We start from the raw sequence: 16,129 nt of genomic DNA, 5'->3' as shown, positions 1-16,129 counted from the left end.
CAGGCACAACCCAATTTGCCCATCCTGATAAAGCGCTTTTGCCCAAAACATCTATTTTCCTGGTCCTCAGATGCTGCCTGACCTGCTGTGCTTTTCCAGCACCATTCTGATCTAGACTCTCATCTCCAGCATTTACAGTCGTCACATTTGCCTATCCCTAATGTATCTTTCCAAATACATGTAAATCCTGTACCTCATGATTCCGTCCAACAACATGCCTACCACTGATATCAGGTTCACCAATCTATCGTTCCCTCGCTCTTCCTTTCCATTTTGTTTATTAGCACAACTTTAATTGAACTCATGAATTCCAGCATTCAACTGTGGCAATTTATGTTAAAAACCTTTCAGCAAGGGGCCCAGCAATCACTTCCTTAGCTTCCGAAAGAATTCTTGGGTCCACCTGATCAGGACTCATGAGGTTTTTTTTTACACAGCATGTGGTTCGCGTAGGGAGTGAACTTCCTGAGGAAGTGATGGTTTGTGGGTAACGTTACAGCATTTAAAATGCATTTGATTAAGTACAAGAATAAGCGAATGTTTGGACAAATCTAGACCAAGCGCAAGCAGATGCGACTCGTTTAATTTGGAATTATTGCCAACATGGACTCTATGGGCCGATAGGTCTGTTTGCATATACCCTGTATAACTCGATGAGTCTATGTGTGTTTACATGTCCAAGTATGTATCTGCATGTTTCTGTTCGTGTTTGTCTATTCCCGTGTGTCTACATATGTCGCTGTGTACCATTGTGTGCATGTCTATCTCTCTGTGCTTAGATTAGATTAGATTACTTACAGTGTGGAAACAGGCCCTTCAGCCCAACAAGTCCACACCGACCCGCCGAAGCGCAACCCGCCCAGACCTCTACATTTACCCCTTACCTAACACTACGGGCAATTTAGCATGGCCAATTCACCTGACCCGCACATCTTTGGACTGTGGGAGGAAACCGGAGCACCCGGAGGAAACTCACGCAGACACGGCGAGAATGTGCAAACTCCACACAGTCAGTCGCCTGAGTCGGGAATTGAACCCGGGTCTCAGACGCTGTGAGGCACATGTGTTCCTGCATTAGTGTGTGGATCTCTGTCTCTGCATCTCTGTGCAATCTTCTTGTTTTGGTGTGAATCACTAAAACGGTGTCAAAACCGCTCTCCCTTCCTCTTCCTTTCCGTCTTTACTTTAAAGTGATCCAATCCCACAATCTGCTGGTCTGGTTTATGTCTTTTCAATTCTTTCTCACATATAAGGTTACTTGTAAGAGTAAGACATTAAAAGTTGCAAGTTACAGGATGTGCATTAAAATTAATCTCATCGCCTTGCAATGTGGCTCACTCGGATTTGCTTGGATATAATTGCAATGGAAATATGTTTTAATGAGTACACTGTGTGTTGGAAATACTACCCAGTGACAAACCGTTTCCACATTAGAGAAGGAGAGCAGACATTTGTGCACAGAACCGTTCCACTCTGAGGGCTTCAGTCCAATGACAATCCTGTCCACACCAACTGTGTGTGTGTGTGTGTGTGTGTGTGTGTGTGTGTGTGTGTGTGTGTGTGTGTGTGAGAGAGAGAGAGAGAGAGAGATAGAGCTCTGGAAGCATCTTTGGACAGAAATGAAAGTTGTCATTTTGGATCGAGTGACCCTTACTCAGAACTCGTGTCTGGCGACATTACATCACTTTAAACACGAAAGAGACTTCCAGACTCCCCACACACAGATAAACACATGAATACACACACGTAGAAGCACTCACCATTCATTGACACTAACACAGACATGGAGAGTGTCAGTATTTCACTCGCTCCTTGTCAATATTTCAATCGTTCTGTCTGGTGTGTGTCAGTATTTCTGTGTGGAGTTTAATTGTAGAACAATTTCAATCTTTGCAGATTTCAAAACAGGAAGAATTGTAAAGTTTGTTGAGGACGGCGTGGAACTCCAACAGGAAAGTTATATTTTGGTGTCGAGTTCAGGTGTATGGCAGATGCTGATCAAAGCAGAACAGTGTTAGGTGATGCTCTTTGGTAGGAAGGACATTGAAAGGTAACATTAAACATGCTGTACTGTTATAAAGGAGGTGCAAAAGCAGTGGGTGCTGGATGTATGAGCACGGATTATCGAAGACATCAGGACAAGTGGGGGTAGTGGTAAATCTCACAAATAAGTGTCAGTATCTGAGCTGTTTACAGGAGGAAGGAGTCTCCGTGCTCACTTCCCGAGAGGTGGTGGAGATGGTGTGGTGTGAGTCCACCCTCATGCCCACCGAAACCATGGGGATTCTATTTGTATAAGCTCACCACAAAAGGGAGATGGCATTAGGGCCAAGGCTTCTAAGTTGTGCCAGAGGAAACGGAGCTGCCAGTGGGTTTAAAGTGACAACTTCCCTTCACTGAACATTGCTCCTTACTTGGTCAGTGGGTTGTGGATGTTTCAGAATTTCCACACGAGGCGTCCAGATCCTCTCCGGCTCATACCATGGTCCTCCCCACATGGCCGGGGGAGGGGGTGAGGGACTGGATATCGGGCACTCCATCACCCGGCTTGACCCTTTGTGTCTTATTCCAGGCTGTTTTTCCTGGAATGGGAGAGGGGAGGGAAGGAGTGTGTGGCACTGTTGTTAGTGTTGGCGGAGGTGGGGGGAGATATGGTGAGGTGTCTGAAGGGAGTCAGTCCACAGTGTTGTATCCATGTCTTGTTATTAGTGTCGGGGAGGGGGAAGAATGGGGAGAGAGAGAGGGGTTGAGAGACAGAGAGGCGGGGGAAGGTGCTGCATGCAGCAGTGAGAGTGGTGAAACATGAACATTATTCTGGGTCGCTGCTGCAACAGATATACAGTGAGTGTGAGGGAGCAGAGAGAATAGAGTGACCTCTAGCCTGACAGAGCGGGCATGTTATTGATGCTTGTCCTGTATTGCTGGACATTTCTTCAGACCGCAGATACTGCACTGATCTGGATGGAAAGGTCAGACCATGCTCGGTGGGTCTAGTGGTGTGGCCCCCCTCTGGGAAGTGTAAGGCCCCCTCTGTGCTAGCCCACCCACTAGGACCTCCGTGCCCCTGTCGACAAACCGTGGTGTAATTTCCCATTATCTACCATACTCGGGGTAAACTGTGCAGGGCAGCTCCAAACTGAGAAAGCTCAACCATGTGTCCATTGGCCTTTTAAAGATGGCACCAGTGCCAGGGATCACGGAATATCCAGGGGTATCTGGGCGATGGTGTGTACCTCCAGACATGATGAATGGGAGAATCGGGCTCGCATTGAATGAGAGGGGCACCATGGGGTGGAGGCTAATGAGAAAGGTTTGATAAGATAGCACCAGGAAACTAGATTGGCTTTGTGCAGTCGTTCCCTCTGTCACACTCAGTGAAAATTAACAGGAGACGAATTATAGTTAGATTCAATCCAATGAGTTGAATACACTGCTGACCCCATTCACAGTTACAAAGCTGAATTTGCTTATCCAATGCTCTCCATCACAGAGAACGAGCTAAACATGAACTACGCTTGGGAAATAAGACAGGTAAGGTGACTGAGGTATCAGCTGGGAAGCACTTTCGGACAAATAATCATAATTCCATTAGTTTTAAAATAGACTGGAAAAGAATGAACCGGGTCTAAAAGATAATGTTCAAAATTGGAGGAAGGCCAATTTTGATGATATTAGCCAGAACTTCCAAACTGGGACAGATATTCACAAATAAAGGGCCAGCTGAGAAGAGGGAAGCCTTCAAAAATGAGATGTCAAGAGCCCAGAGACAGTATGTCCCTGTCAGGTTGAAGGGTAAGGCTGCTAAGTGTGAGGAATGCTGGAGGACTGGAGAAATTGAGGGTCTGGTCACAGATAAGAAGTAAACATATGTCAGGTAGAGAGTAGGAATCAAGGTTATTTTTTCAGGATTCATTCACGGGATGAGGGTATCGCTGGTTGGGCCTGCATTTATTGCCGATCACTAATTGCCTAGAGGGCAGTTAAGAGTCAAACACATTATTGTCGGTCTGGAGTCACATGTAACCAAGGACAGGTGAGGATGACAGTTTACTTACTTCAAGCACATCAGTTGGGTTTTTCCAAAAATCAAAAATGTATTTATCATCATCATTAGCCTCTTAATTCCATATTTAAAGTCAATGTCCAGTGAGTCTAAAGCCAGTCGGAGTATACTTAAGTGGGAAATAAGGAGGCCATGATGGGGACATGAGATAGTTTTGGCAAATAGGGTTAAGGAGAATCCAAATGTACTCTACCCATACATTAAGGAGAAAAGAATAACTCCGAAGAGTTCTGGGCCACTTAAAGATTAGCAAAGCTGCCAATGTGCGAAACCACAGGAGATGGAGGCGACACTGAACAAGCATTTTGACTGTGCAGAAGGATATGCAAATAACAGTGGTATCGTGAAAAGTGTCTGCATGACAGAGGAGGAGATGCTAGACTTCGTAAAGCCTGTAAAGGTGGGAAAATCCCCATGACCTGATCAGGTGTACCCTAGAGCTCTTTGGGAGCGAGGGAAGTGATTGCTGGGCTCCTTGCTGAGATATTCGCATTGTCAATTGTCACAGGTGAGGTACCGGAAAATATGAGATTTGCTAACTTGGTGCAATTACTAAAACCATTTAACAAGGATGGTAAGGAAAAACTGTCAGTGGAGGGCAAATTGTTGGTGAGGATTATGAGGCACAAGGTTTGCATGTATTTTGAATGGCAAGGACTGATAAGGATAGGCAACATGGCTTGAAGCATGGGGAATCGTCTCTCACTAAACTGAGTTTTTTTTTGAAGAATTGACTAAGAAGACTCATTGAGGCTGAGATGTGCTCCTTGTCAATATGGACTTCGGTCAGACATTTGACAACTTTCCACATGGCAGACTGGTTAACAAGTTTAGTTCACATGGAATACAGGGAGAACTAGCCATATGGATACAAAATTGGCTCAAAGTTAGTAGACAGAGTGTCGTGGTGAAAGGATGCTTTTCCAACGGAGGTCTGTGACCAAGGTGTTCTACAAAGATCAGTGCTGGATCTACTACATTTCACGATTTATATAAATCACTTGGATGCGAACTGAGAGCTGTAGTTGGTAAGTTTGCAGATAACATCAAAATTGATGGTTTAGTGGATAGCAAAGAAGGTTTTCTTCAGAGTAAAATGGGACCTTGATCAGATGGGCTGATGGGCTGAGGCGTGGCAAATGGTGTTTAATCTAGGTAAATGTGAGGTGATGCATTTTAGAAATGCAAATCAGGAAAGGAGATATGCACTTAATGGTAAGGTCCTGAGGGGTGTTCCTGATCAAAGAGACCTTGGAATCCAGGTTCATTGTTCGTTGAAAGTAGAATCGCAGGTAGTTAGGATAGTGGAGAAGGTATTTCGTATGCTTACCTTTACTGGCCAGTGCTTTGACTGTATGAATTGAGAGGTCACGTTGCTGCTGTACAGCACCTAGTTTGGCCACATTTGCAGTACTGCATTCAATTCTCATTTCCCTCCTATCGGAAAGATATTGTGAATCTTGAAGGGAGTCAGAAAAGATTTACAAGGATTTTGCCAGGATTTGAGCTATAGGGAGAGGGTGCGTAGGTTGGGGTGATTTATCCTGGAGCGTGAGAGGCATGTATAGGATGAATCGCCAAGGTCTTTTCCCCAAAACTAGAGGGCATGGATTTCCAGTGAGAGGGGTAAGATTTACAAATGACCTAAGGAGCAACTTTTTCCAACAGAGGTGGTGCATGTGTGGAATGAGCTGCCAGTGGAGGTGGTGGAGGCTGTTACACTTACAACATTTAAATTACATTTGAATGGGTACATGAAGAGGAAGGGTTTACATTGATATGGGCCAAATGTTGAGCAAATAGGACTTGTTTAATTTGGGCTATCTGATCGGCATTGACAAGTTAGACTCAAGGGTCTGTTTCCGTGCTGCATATCTCCATGACTCTATGATTCTCTATGACCTCACTCCATTATCCCATTAATTATTCATTCCCGGAAATACCAGTTAATGTTGTGAGATGCTATCGTAATGTCTTCACTTCAGCACCCTGAAACCTGTGAACACATCCTCCCATAACACTGTATCAGAGTCTCTCTACCTCTGTCTATTTCCCAAATCCCTCCCATTAAGTGCTATTTAAACTGTTGGTATTTAAACCCTGACATCCAATTTTAATTGCCCAATATTTAATTTGAATAACTGTTCCATACCTTCCTCTTGCCTCGAATGTTGCTCACCCGAGAGCATCAGCTTCTAACATTAAGAAGCTTAGAAACAATGCTCAAAATACATAGCTTGCATTTTCTTTGACTTCCCAGTATCCTGCCCTGTGTTCCATGTTGGATAGTGGGGTTTCAGCAGTTTTCAGGCACATCTTTGTAACTTGCTCTGTGCGTATCCATTGAAGGCCTGTATTAATTACTCGCTGCTGATCGTGTGCTCAGTGACATGAGGAATCCCCTCAACTGTTACTGATTCAGACCAGGCTTCCTATTTGTATTTAAATGTCATTTGACTTATCTCTAATTTTGGTACATTTGTGGAAATGTTGAGGACGGTTTCCTGGAGGCTGTGCTTTAAGCTGATGTGGGACATTCAGGAAGACCAGACGCTTTGCTGACCTACTCTGGATGGGTCATAGAGGCTGCAGTTAGGGCACCTGGTCTGCAACATGAACAACGAATGGATCGGAGGCTGCAGAGAGGGGAATGAGGAAATCACAATCAGATCAGCCGTGGTCTAAGAGAATGTTGGAGCAGGATTGAATGGCTCACTCATGTAACTTATTCGGATATTTCTGTCAGTAACAAGTCAATTCCTCTTCTCTCCCAGTGACCCATACTGATGGGGCGTGAGCCACCTCCTTATATTCCTGCGTAACAGGATCCTGGGGCCTCACTCGCCCCCTGATTTCCCCCTGTCCCAGTATCGAGCAGATGAATGACTGCCTCCTGTTCCTGTGTCCCAATCTCGAGCAGTTGAGTGACTCCCTCCTGTTCCTGTGTCCCAGTCTCGAGCAGTTGAATGACTGCCTCCTGTTCCTGTGACCCAATCTCGAGCAGTTGAATGACTGCCTCCTGTTTTTCCATGTTTCTGAGCAGCAGTTTCAATGCTCTAAATAATGTCTCAAGGTTATGCAAGGACTTCATTTAAGGGCATTTCAATCTGGAAGCAGCATTACAGAAAGGTATCTAGAAACTTCCCCACCAGACTTATTTTGCAACTGGTCCGTTATTTTTTCCCTGTCCCCTAAAGAAACAGCGCAAAACATATACAATCCAGCAGTGCTCTGGCAATTCCCTCACATACAGCGAAGAAAGATTAAAAAGATTGAAAGATTTATAATCAATACCTCAGCAAACCTTATCCATTGCATTCAAACTGAGTAGATTCTCCCTTTCATTGTGATATATAACATGATGTATGGAATTGGTTAACTGAATCTGTTTGTTTGGTGATTGTGATTAATGTTAGTCTCCGTGAATTATAATTATCCCAGTGGAGGGTGTCCATCCTTTAATGATAAATGAGCTCTGTTCAATATGTCATCCCATGGTGTGAGTCGGAGCAACACGGACAACACTAACAGGGATCAGCAGCTCCAGAGAGAAGGGGAAGAGAGATCAGAATCTGAGCACATTAAACTGGAATGTTACAACAATGGTCAGGAGTTTATCCGGTTATGTTTCAATTCTTTCTACATATTATTGGTGGCAATTATCACCGCGGATCAAATATGCGCGTTACATTATTCAATATTTTTATTATCCTATCCTGGCTATTGTTGGTGTCCCTGGTAAGTTTCACTTTCCATTTATTATTTGCCTTAAACATGTGCGACTGTATTACTCTTCTTTTCAATTACTCTACTCTGTAAACATTCACTCTCCAAATCACCAGGAGCAACAACAGTGAACTTCTTTCATTCTTTCTCTCCTTCTTTTGTTCTGACACTGCACCTTGTGGGGTGAACTACTCAATTTCAACTATGAACCAGGATTCAATGTATCACTGCCCTTGCTATTTAAATATTGAAAGGTTGGAGGACACTATCTTCTGTTCTGGATACAAATTCCATTTCCTTCCTCTGACTCCATCTCACCCCCCTGGTCAATAACTGAGGTTGGAACAGATGAGCCACATCTATGGTGATCGCTTTAGCCACGAGCTGATTACAGACACCATATCCTGACCATTTCTAATTTTAGCTATCAACACCTGCAGAATATACTTCACTGGTTCATCTCATCTGCTATTTTAACTTTGAAATACAGTCTTAATGAAGCCAATAATCTGCTGCTGACTCTCCCAGCTTCAAACCTGCCAAAGCAGATTTGAGTCTGATACTCCATTGCTTGTATCTAAACGCAGACCACAATCCCATCATTCCTGTACGGATTGATATATATATTTTTTTGGATCTGGCAATGCCTTTCCTTTAATATTCACAAGCACGTTGTCACCTCTGTCTATGACTCTGTTCTCCGTCTCCCTCTGTTAATTTTCACATTTAATCTGAGTTCCTCCATGTCTCTTCTCTCTCAAACAATAGTTGTCATATCTACTGTCGCCAACACACACACACACACACACACACACACACACACACACACACACACACACACACACAACACACACACACACACACACCACACACACACACACACACACACACATCTCTCGCCTTATACTGGTGCAGTAGAGGTACAGAACCATACATTTGTCACTCACTGCATGGGTTGCAAATCTTCCCATGCAAGACTTTTATGCAGTGCACGTATAGTAGCAATTTACTAGCAAAAATTTGCCAGGCTTCCTATGCCCGGCAGATATTCGAGTTTATAGTGTAGTCCACTTGCATAGTCTGCACAGCTCTCCATTCTGTCTGGTACCTTGTCCCAGTTTATGGTGTCTGGGATGGTGCTGTGAGGCAGATTCAGAATTTGATGTAACTAACCATTTCAACTGATGTGGCAATAATTTTACAATAATCTGGCTATAATGAATGCTTCAATTCTTTTGATTGGACCCACCATTGTCTCACTTCTCCAATTAATCCCACTCCCCTGTCTCCTTATCCATATTTTCACAACGTGTTATGTTTGTTTTTTCTGTACCTTTCCCCTGGTGTTGTTTTGTGGCTCCCGAATGTATCAAGTGTTGGTATTGTGAAGCTCAGAAACAATGAAATGGTATGTGGGGGGCTGTTGTTCCATGTTGTGCAGTGGGGTCCAGCAGCTTTGAGACATGCCTTTGACACTTGGTCTGTGCCTGTCCACTGAAAGCCTGTTTGTCCCTCTCAGATGATCGTGTGGTCAGTAACATGAGAAGGCCCCTCGGGTATTATTGTAAACGACCAGGCGTCTAACTTGTAGCCGAGGGCTTCTGATTGACTCCTGTTACTGAAATGTTATTGGAGGTGCTGCACATTGTTGTGCTGTGAGCTGCCTTAGACATTCAGGGAGACCTGAGGATTTGGTAACCAAACTCTGGATGGAGCAACGGGAGTGTAGTGACAGCATCTGGGTCTGTAACATGAACAACAAATGGAGCAGAGTTTGCAGAGAGGGGAATGGTGTGAGTGTGTGTGGGGAAGTGGATCGGCCAATTCAGTCTGTGTTTTAATAAGGATACATGCATCCTCTCGCTCTCCCTCTTAAATACACCCATACAATCTCTCCCTCTCTTCCCTGCACACGCACTCACTCCCCTCTCTCACCTGCAGGCACACCCTGTCTCTCTCCCCCTCACGCAGACACTCCACTTCGTTCTCAAACACATTTATCCACGTATATGCAAACACACATGCACACGCACGCACACACATAAATCTGGGCTGAATTTGCATTTGCCGATTTGTATTTGCAGATACATTATGTTTTGTCAAAAATATACAATTTGTATACAGTCAGACAATGTGGTATTTTATAGATGTCTGTGTTGATTCGGTCGCCAGAGATAGAAATGGAAAGGTCTAGGAAGGGGAGGGAGGAGTCTGAGACAGTCCAGGTGAATTTGAGTTCGAGATGGAAGGTGTTGGTAAAGTTGATGAACTGTTCAACCTCCTCGTGGGAGCACGAGGCAGCGCCGATACAAATCCACACAGACATCTACTATAAACTGACTGACTCACACAGCTACCTGGACTACACCTCCTCCCACCCTGCCCCCTGTTAAAACGCCATCCCATATTCGAATTCCTTCGTCTCCGCCACATCTGCTCCCAGGAGGACCAGTTCCAACACCGCACAGCCCAGATGGCCTCCTTCTACAAGGACCGCAGATTCCCCCCAGACGTGATCGACGATGCCCTCCACTGCATCTCCTCCACTTCCCGCTCCTCCATCCTTGAGCCCCGCCCCTCCAACCGCCACCAAGACAGAACCCCACTGGTTCTCACCTACCACCCCACCAACTTCCGTGTACAGCGTATCATCCGCCGTCATTTCCGCCACCTCCAAAAGGACCCCACCACCAGAGATATATTTCCCTCCCCTCCCCTATTAGTGTTCCGCAAAGACCACTCCCTTTGTGAATCCCTCGTCAGGTCCACAACCCCAACCAACCCAACCTCCACTCCCGCACCTTCCCCTGCAACCGCAGGAAATGCAAAACTTGCGCCCACACCTCCCTTACCTCTCTCCAAGGCCCCAAGGGATCCTTCCATATCTGCCACAAATTCACCTGCACCTCCACACACATCATCTATTGAATCTGCTGCACCCGATGTGGCCTCCTCTATACTGGGGAGACGGGTCGCTTACTTGAGGAACGCTTCAGGGAACACCTCTGGGACGCCCGGACCAACCAACCCAAACACCCCGTAGCTCAACACTGTAACTCTCCCTCCCACTCCACCGAGGACATGCAGGTCCTTGGACTCCTCCATCGCCAGAACATAACAACACGACGGTTGGAGGAAGAGCGCCTCATCTTCCGCCTGGGAACCCTCCAACCACAAGGGATGAACTCAGATTTCTCCAGGTTCCTCATTTCCCCTCCCCCCACCTTGTCTCAGTCGATTCCCTCGAACTCAGCACCGCCCTCCTAACCTGCAATCTTCTTCCTGACCTCTCCGCTCCCACCCCATTCCAGCCTATCACCCTCACCTTGACCTCTTTCCACCTATCACATCTCCATCGCCCCTCCCCCAAGTCCCTCCTCCCTACCTTTTATCTTAGCCTGCCTGGCACACTCTCCCTATTCCTGATGAAGGGCTCTGGCCCGAAACGTCGAATTTCCTATTCCTTGGATGCTGCCTGACCTGCTGTGCTTTAACCAGCTACACATGTACAGCACATAAAATTGGTTGATGACTGGCGTCTGTGGTTCTGTGGGCATCATGGCGAGAGTGAGGTGGATCATCAACTCAACACTTCTGGCTGAGGACGGTGAAGTTCCTTGTCTTTTAAACTGATGTAAGGGGCTATTCTGTTAAGTAGGATGAGGATATTTGTGGAGTCTTCTCCTCCAGTGAGTTGTTAAATTGTCCATCGACATTTATGTCTGGATGTGGCAGGACTGCAGAGCTTCGATATGATCGTCTCGTCTCGGGATCATTTCGCTCTCTGTATCAGATGTTAGTTCTGCTGTTTGGAATGTAATCAGTCAAGTGCAGGATGGGTTGTTGTCAGGATTCAGTACAAATGGTTCTGACCCTGACATGTTCACCCACACTCATCACTGAAACATAGATTGGCTTGATGATAATAGTGGACTGAGCGTTGTCCTGGTGAAAAGGTTACTTATTTTGATTGAATACAGTTCTGCTGCTGCTGTGATTCTATAGTACCACATGAATGCCCAGTTTGAGCTCCAATATGTTTAATTAAATTCTACTGACTATCCCCCTGTTCACACCAAGACCCATTCACCGATCAGCCCTGTACTTAGTGACCTGACCTGATTTCTGACGTGGTAACACTTCCATTTTCATATTCTCATTCTGCACAGAGTTCTCCCTGGTGCCACGCCTCCAATTTGTTACATTACTCAAACCTTTAACATATTTAATCTGAATCGTATCCATTCCTGTAATACCATCATCTGAGTTTGAAGTGAATGTGTTCCCCTCTCTTTCTCTCCCTGATCATGTTTAAGAGCTCTGTAGTCTCAGTGGTATCACCCTTATGTATTTTCAGAACGAATGAATGTGTGCACCTTGTGTTATTGTTTACTTCCCTGTGTCAGGTGCTCCGTACTGGACGAGACGTTTGAAAAACACACAGTTGAAGGTCAGTAGATGTGTGGGAGAGACATGTAAGCAGATACTTCATAATGCTCAGCAATGTTGGACTCTGGTCAAAAAGAAGATGGCATGAAGATGTGCAGATGAACCCCCCCCCCCCCACCCCCCAAATGATGCATTTAGTGTGAAGGATAACTAATCAATCACAAGCTAACGACTTCAGATTGGTGAGCTCTAGCATCCGCCAAATTTGGGATGTTTAGTTTTGGAACCAGACGCAGTTAGTATAAAGCAAAATATAAACCAAAATATTCCAAAACTGGCGAGAAATATATTTTTTAAACTAGCCGCAATAGTTTTTTTTTCCGAATCGATTTGAAAAAACCGTTGATGATGTGTGTGTGACCATTGGAAGAAAGGAAGGAAATTATATGTGGGACACCTGTAGGATGTGACTGGGGAACTGGTTTCAGGGAACAGGCAGAGAATTTAAAACAGTATTTTACATCGTCCCTCACAGGGGAAGTCAAAATGAGTTTCAATATTATAAACAAAATTGTAGTCGGATGGAAATGCTTGCACTGTGTCTAACAAAATGAACAAGACTTTTCTCAAACAGATAAGACCAAGGGTAAACAAGTCATCAGCAATTCATAGCTGGTTTTAATAGAAGTGGTTACAGAGTGACTGGTGGCATGGTGTGGAATATTCCCTACCTCTCTGGATTACTGGAGTGTTCCAGCAAAACTGGAGAATCTCCAAAGTGGCGTCTGTCTTCAAGAAGAGATGAGTCTTCAAATGTTTAGGTGCTACCATTATCTGAATAATGGAACATATTTGAGAGGCTTAACGATCCCATGATGCACTTTCACCCTGACTATTAAAAAAAAAACAACTCTACTCCTTCCTCTGATGTGTTACACACTGGGAGACGAACATTTTGCTTAAGTTGGTAATAATTTTGAAAAGTATCTGGAATATTGTACAAATGATATCATCCAGAGAATTGTAGGAACAGCATTCTCCAGAACATTTTCTAAATATGTAGGGGTATTTCGTAGGTTTGAGTGAGAGAGAGAGAAGGTGCTGCATGTAGTAGTGAGAGTCAAGGAGCCTTATTCGGGGGAAGGTGTTATAACAGACATTCAGTGAGTCAGAGGGAGCAGAGAGAATACGGCGACCTTTATCTACTAGAGCAGGGAAAGTTATTGATGCTTGTCCTGTCTTGCTGGATATTTCTTGAGTCCGCAGATATTGCACTGAGCTGGGTGGTGAACTCAAACCATGCTTGGTGGGTCTGGTGCTGTGGCCCCCTTTTGGAAGAGAACGGTCCGCCTCTGTAATAGCCCATCCACCATGACCTCTGTGCCCCTGTTGACAAACCGTGGTGTAATTGCTCCTTGTCTGCCATGCTCGGGGTAAACTGTGCAGGGCAGCTCCAAACTGAGAAAGCTCAACAGTGTGCCCATTGGCCTTTTAAAGTTGGAACCAATGTCAGGTATCATGGCATATTCAGGGACATCTGGACGATGGTGAGTACCTCCAGCAATGATGGGTGGGAGAATCGGGCTGGCATTGATTGAGAGGGACACTGTGGGGTAGGGTGGGTAGTTAATGAGGTCAGTTCGATAAGATAGCACCAGGAAACTAACTCCGCCTCGTACAGACAATCCCTCTGTCACACTCAATGAAAATGGCACTGAGACAAATTATTATTAGATTCAGGCTAACTAGATCCAGACTGTGCTGGCACTGCTCCCAGTTATCCAGCTGCAGAACAAATACTCATCTAAAACTCTCCACCTTCTTAACTAACACCAATATCCTGTTCACCCATCATTCATGGAAACAGTGACCCATATTGCAAGATGTTTTCGAAATGTTTTAAGTTTCACAGTTTTTAAACCTACCATCAGATACTTTTCTGAAATTCTCTCTCAATCTCCCCCTTCCTTTTCCAAGCTCCTCCCATTTGCCAGCATTTCAGCTGATTCATGGCCGCTTTCTGGCAGTTAGTTTCATGCCCATAGCACACTGTTGTCATGGCGCAATGGAGATATGGAGCTGTAAATGGATGTGAGCTGCACATCCTGTCACTTCCAACATGGGCTGCAAGTTTCCTCACGTAGAGCACTCAGCAATGCAATGGTTAGTGTAGACAGCTGTACATGCTGGGAAGATAACTGCTCTCGATTAACAGATAACTTCATTGCTATTCACTGCACAGCTCCCCATGCATGTTTATGAAACAATGCAGTTGTGTGCTCTGTAGGTTTATATATCAATGCACTTTTGGACGGATAAGAAGTGGACTGGTGAGCTCTGAACATTGATCAATCCTGGACTTATTGCTAAGCAATACACTGGTCTGGTTTACGCTTAATGATGATTAGATACCTCATCTGGGCTTATACATGTGTGGGCATGATCTGTGAGGTGGATTGACTATCCGATATAATTCCTGATATAACTATCACTCCTCCAGCTCGGCCCATTCCGCTATTTAACCCCATATATCTGCAACATGTTGTCCATCAAGTAATTACCCGAGTAAAACGTGAATATCTGTAACTCTTGTTATGTAAATGAAGAAGGTGACCTTGGACCGCACACGTTTTTAAAAATATTTTAAAGCTAAATGTGAGGTGCTGTGTTTCAGATACAATTCGCTTGTTCACGATATTCAAATTAAGCAAAGCACAATTTAGTCAAACACCGTTTGGCTGCAAGTACCACAAGAAATGGGCCGTATCTACATTGTCTATAGCACTGTCGGAAACTCTCAAAAATGCCTAACCCCACCTAAGCAGTTAAATTATGGGATGATAAATATCAAATTAAACATAAAAAAATCAAACGAAAGGATGCAGCTGGCCTGGTGATCAGACACCGACGGTCTCGGGACCCCAGCAAATTCTACATTGCCAAAACACAGTAGAATCATCAAGCTTATGAAGAGAAAGCATCATCTCTCTCCCTCTCCTCTAGTTTTACAACTGGAGATGAGCCATTAACCCAATAGTCACTGATGTCAACATCCCACCCACACCAAGTATTATTGTGTTATATCAGGGTTATCATGAAATGGGTTACTTGGAGCTGTTTGTTCAGTGACTGTGATTAATATCAGTCTTCATGGATCTAACTGGGTCACTAGAGGCTTTACCTCGTCCATAATTAGGGGATTCTTTCAATTTGTTATGCCATAGTATTTGGGGCAGTGTAATCCTCAACACGATTGGGATCAGCAGCTAGAGAGAGGAAGAGATCAAAATCTGACAACATTACAATGTTCCAACAATGGATCAGAGTCTGAGAACATTAGACTGGAATGTCCCAACAATGGACAGGAGTTTATCCGATGGTCTTTACTGGCTTTCTCTGGATTGGGCATGGTTAGAGCTGCGGATAGAAGCCGTACTGAGGATTATTCAAGCTGGGTACTATCCCATCCTCGCTATTATTGGTGTTCCTGGTAAGCCAATCTCTGTCAATTCTATCAACGATGGTGAAGGTTATTGATATTCCAGTTAATTATATTTAAGAAATATATGAACTTTCAGTCCCATACTTTCATATCCAAACTCCTTACTCACAAACATCTAAGAAGGGACAAGACTGTTCGGAACCTTGAATCTCCTTTTTGCCCTGAACTGTTTTATCTCTCTATATTCTCTCTGTCATCAAATCTGCCCGCAACCCAGTCTCCAGCTATGCCTCAGTGCCGTTGCTAAATTAGCTATCATCTACCCCTTCGTTAATGACAGATTTTACGGCTCCAGTTCTCTTTTGACCACTCTTCCAGCAGTAAATATTCTGACCACAAGCTTTTTCTTGTCTCTACAGTTACTTCACAACAGGGACTTTGTATCCGAGTAGAAGTGTCACTGACCATGTAATTCAGAGGCATAGGTTATGACTCTAAAAACATCGTTT

This window comes from Hemiscyllium ocellatum, unplaced genomic scaffold (assembly GCF_020745735.1).
Source record: "Hemiscyllium ocellatum isolate sHemOce1 unplaced genomic scaffold, sHemOce1.pat.X.cur. scaffold_495_pat_ctg1, whole genome shotgun sequence".
In the NCBI taxonomy this organism is placed as follows: domain Eukaryota; kingdom Metazoa; phylum Chordata; class Chondrichthyes; order Orectolobiformes; family Hemiscylliidae; genus Hemiscyllium; species Hemiscyllium ocellatum.
Note: the sequence above shows the minus strand (reverse complement) of the source record.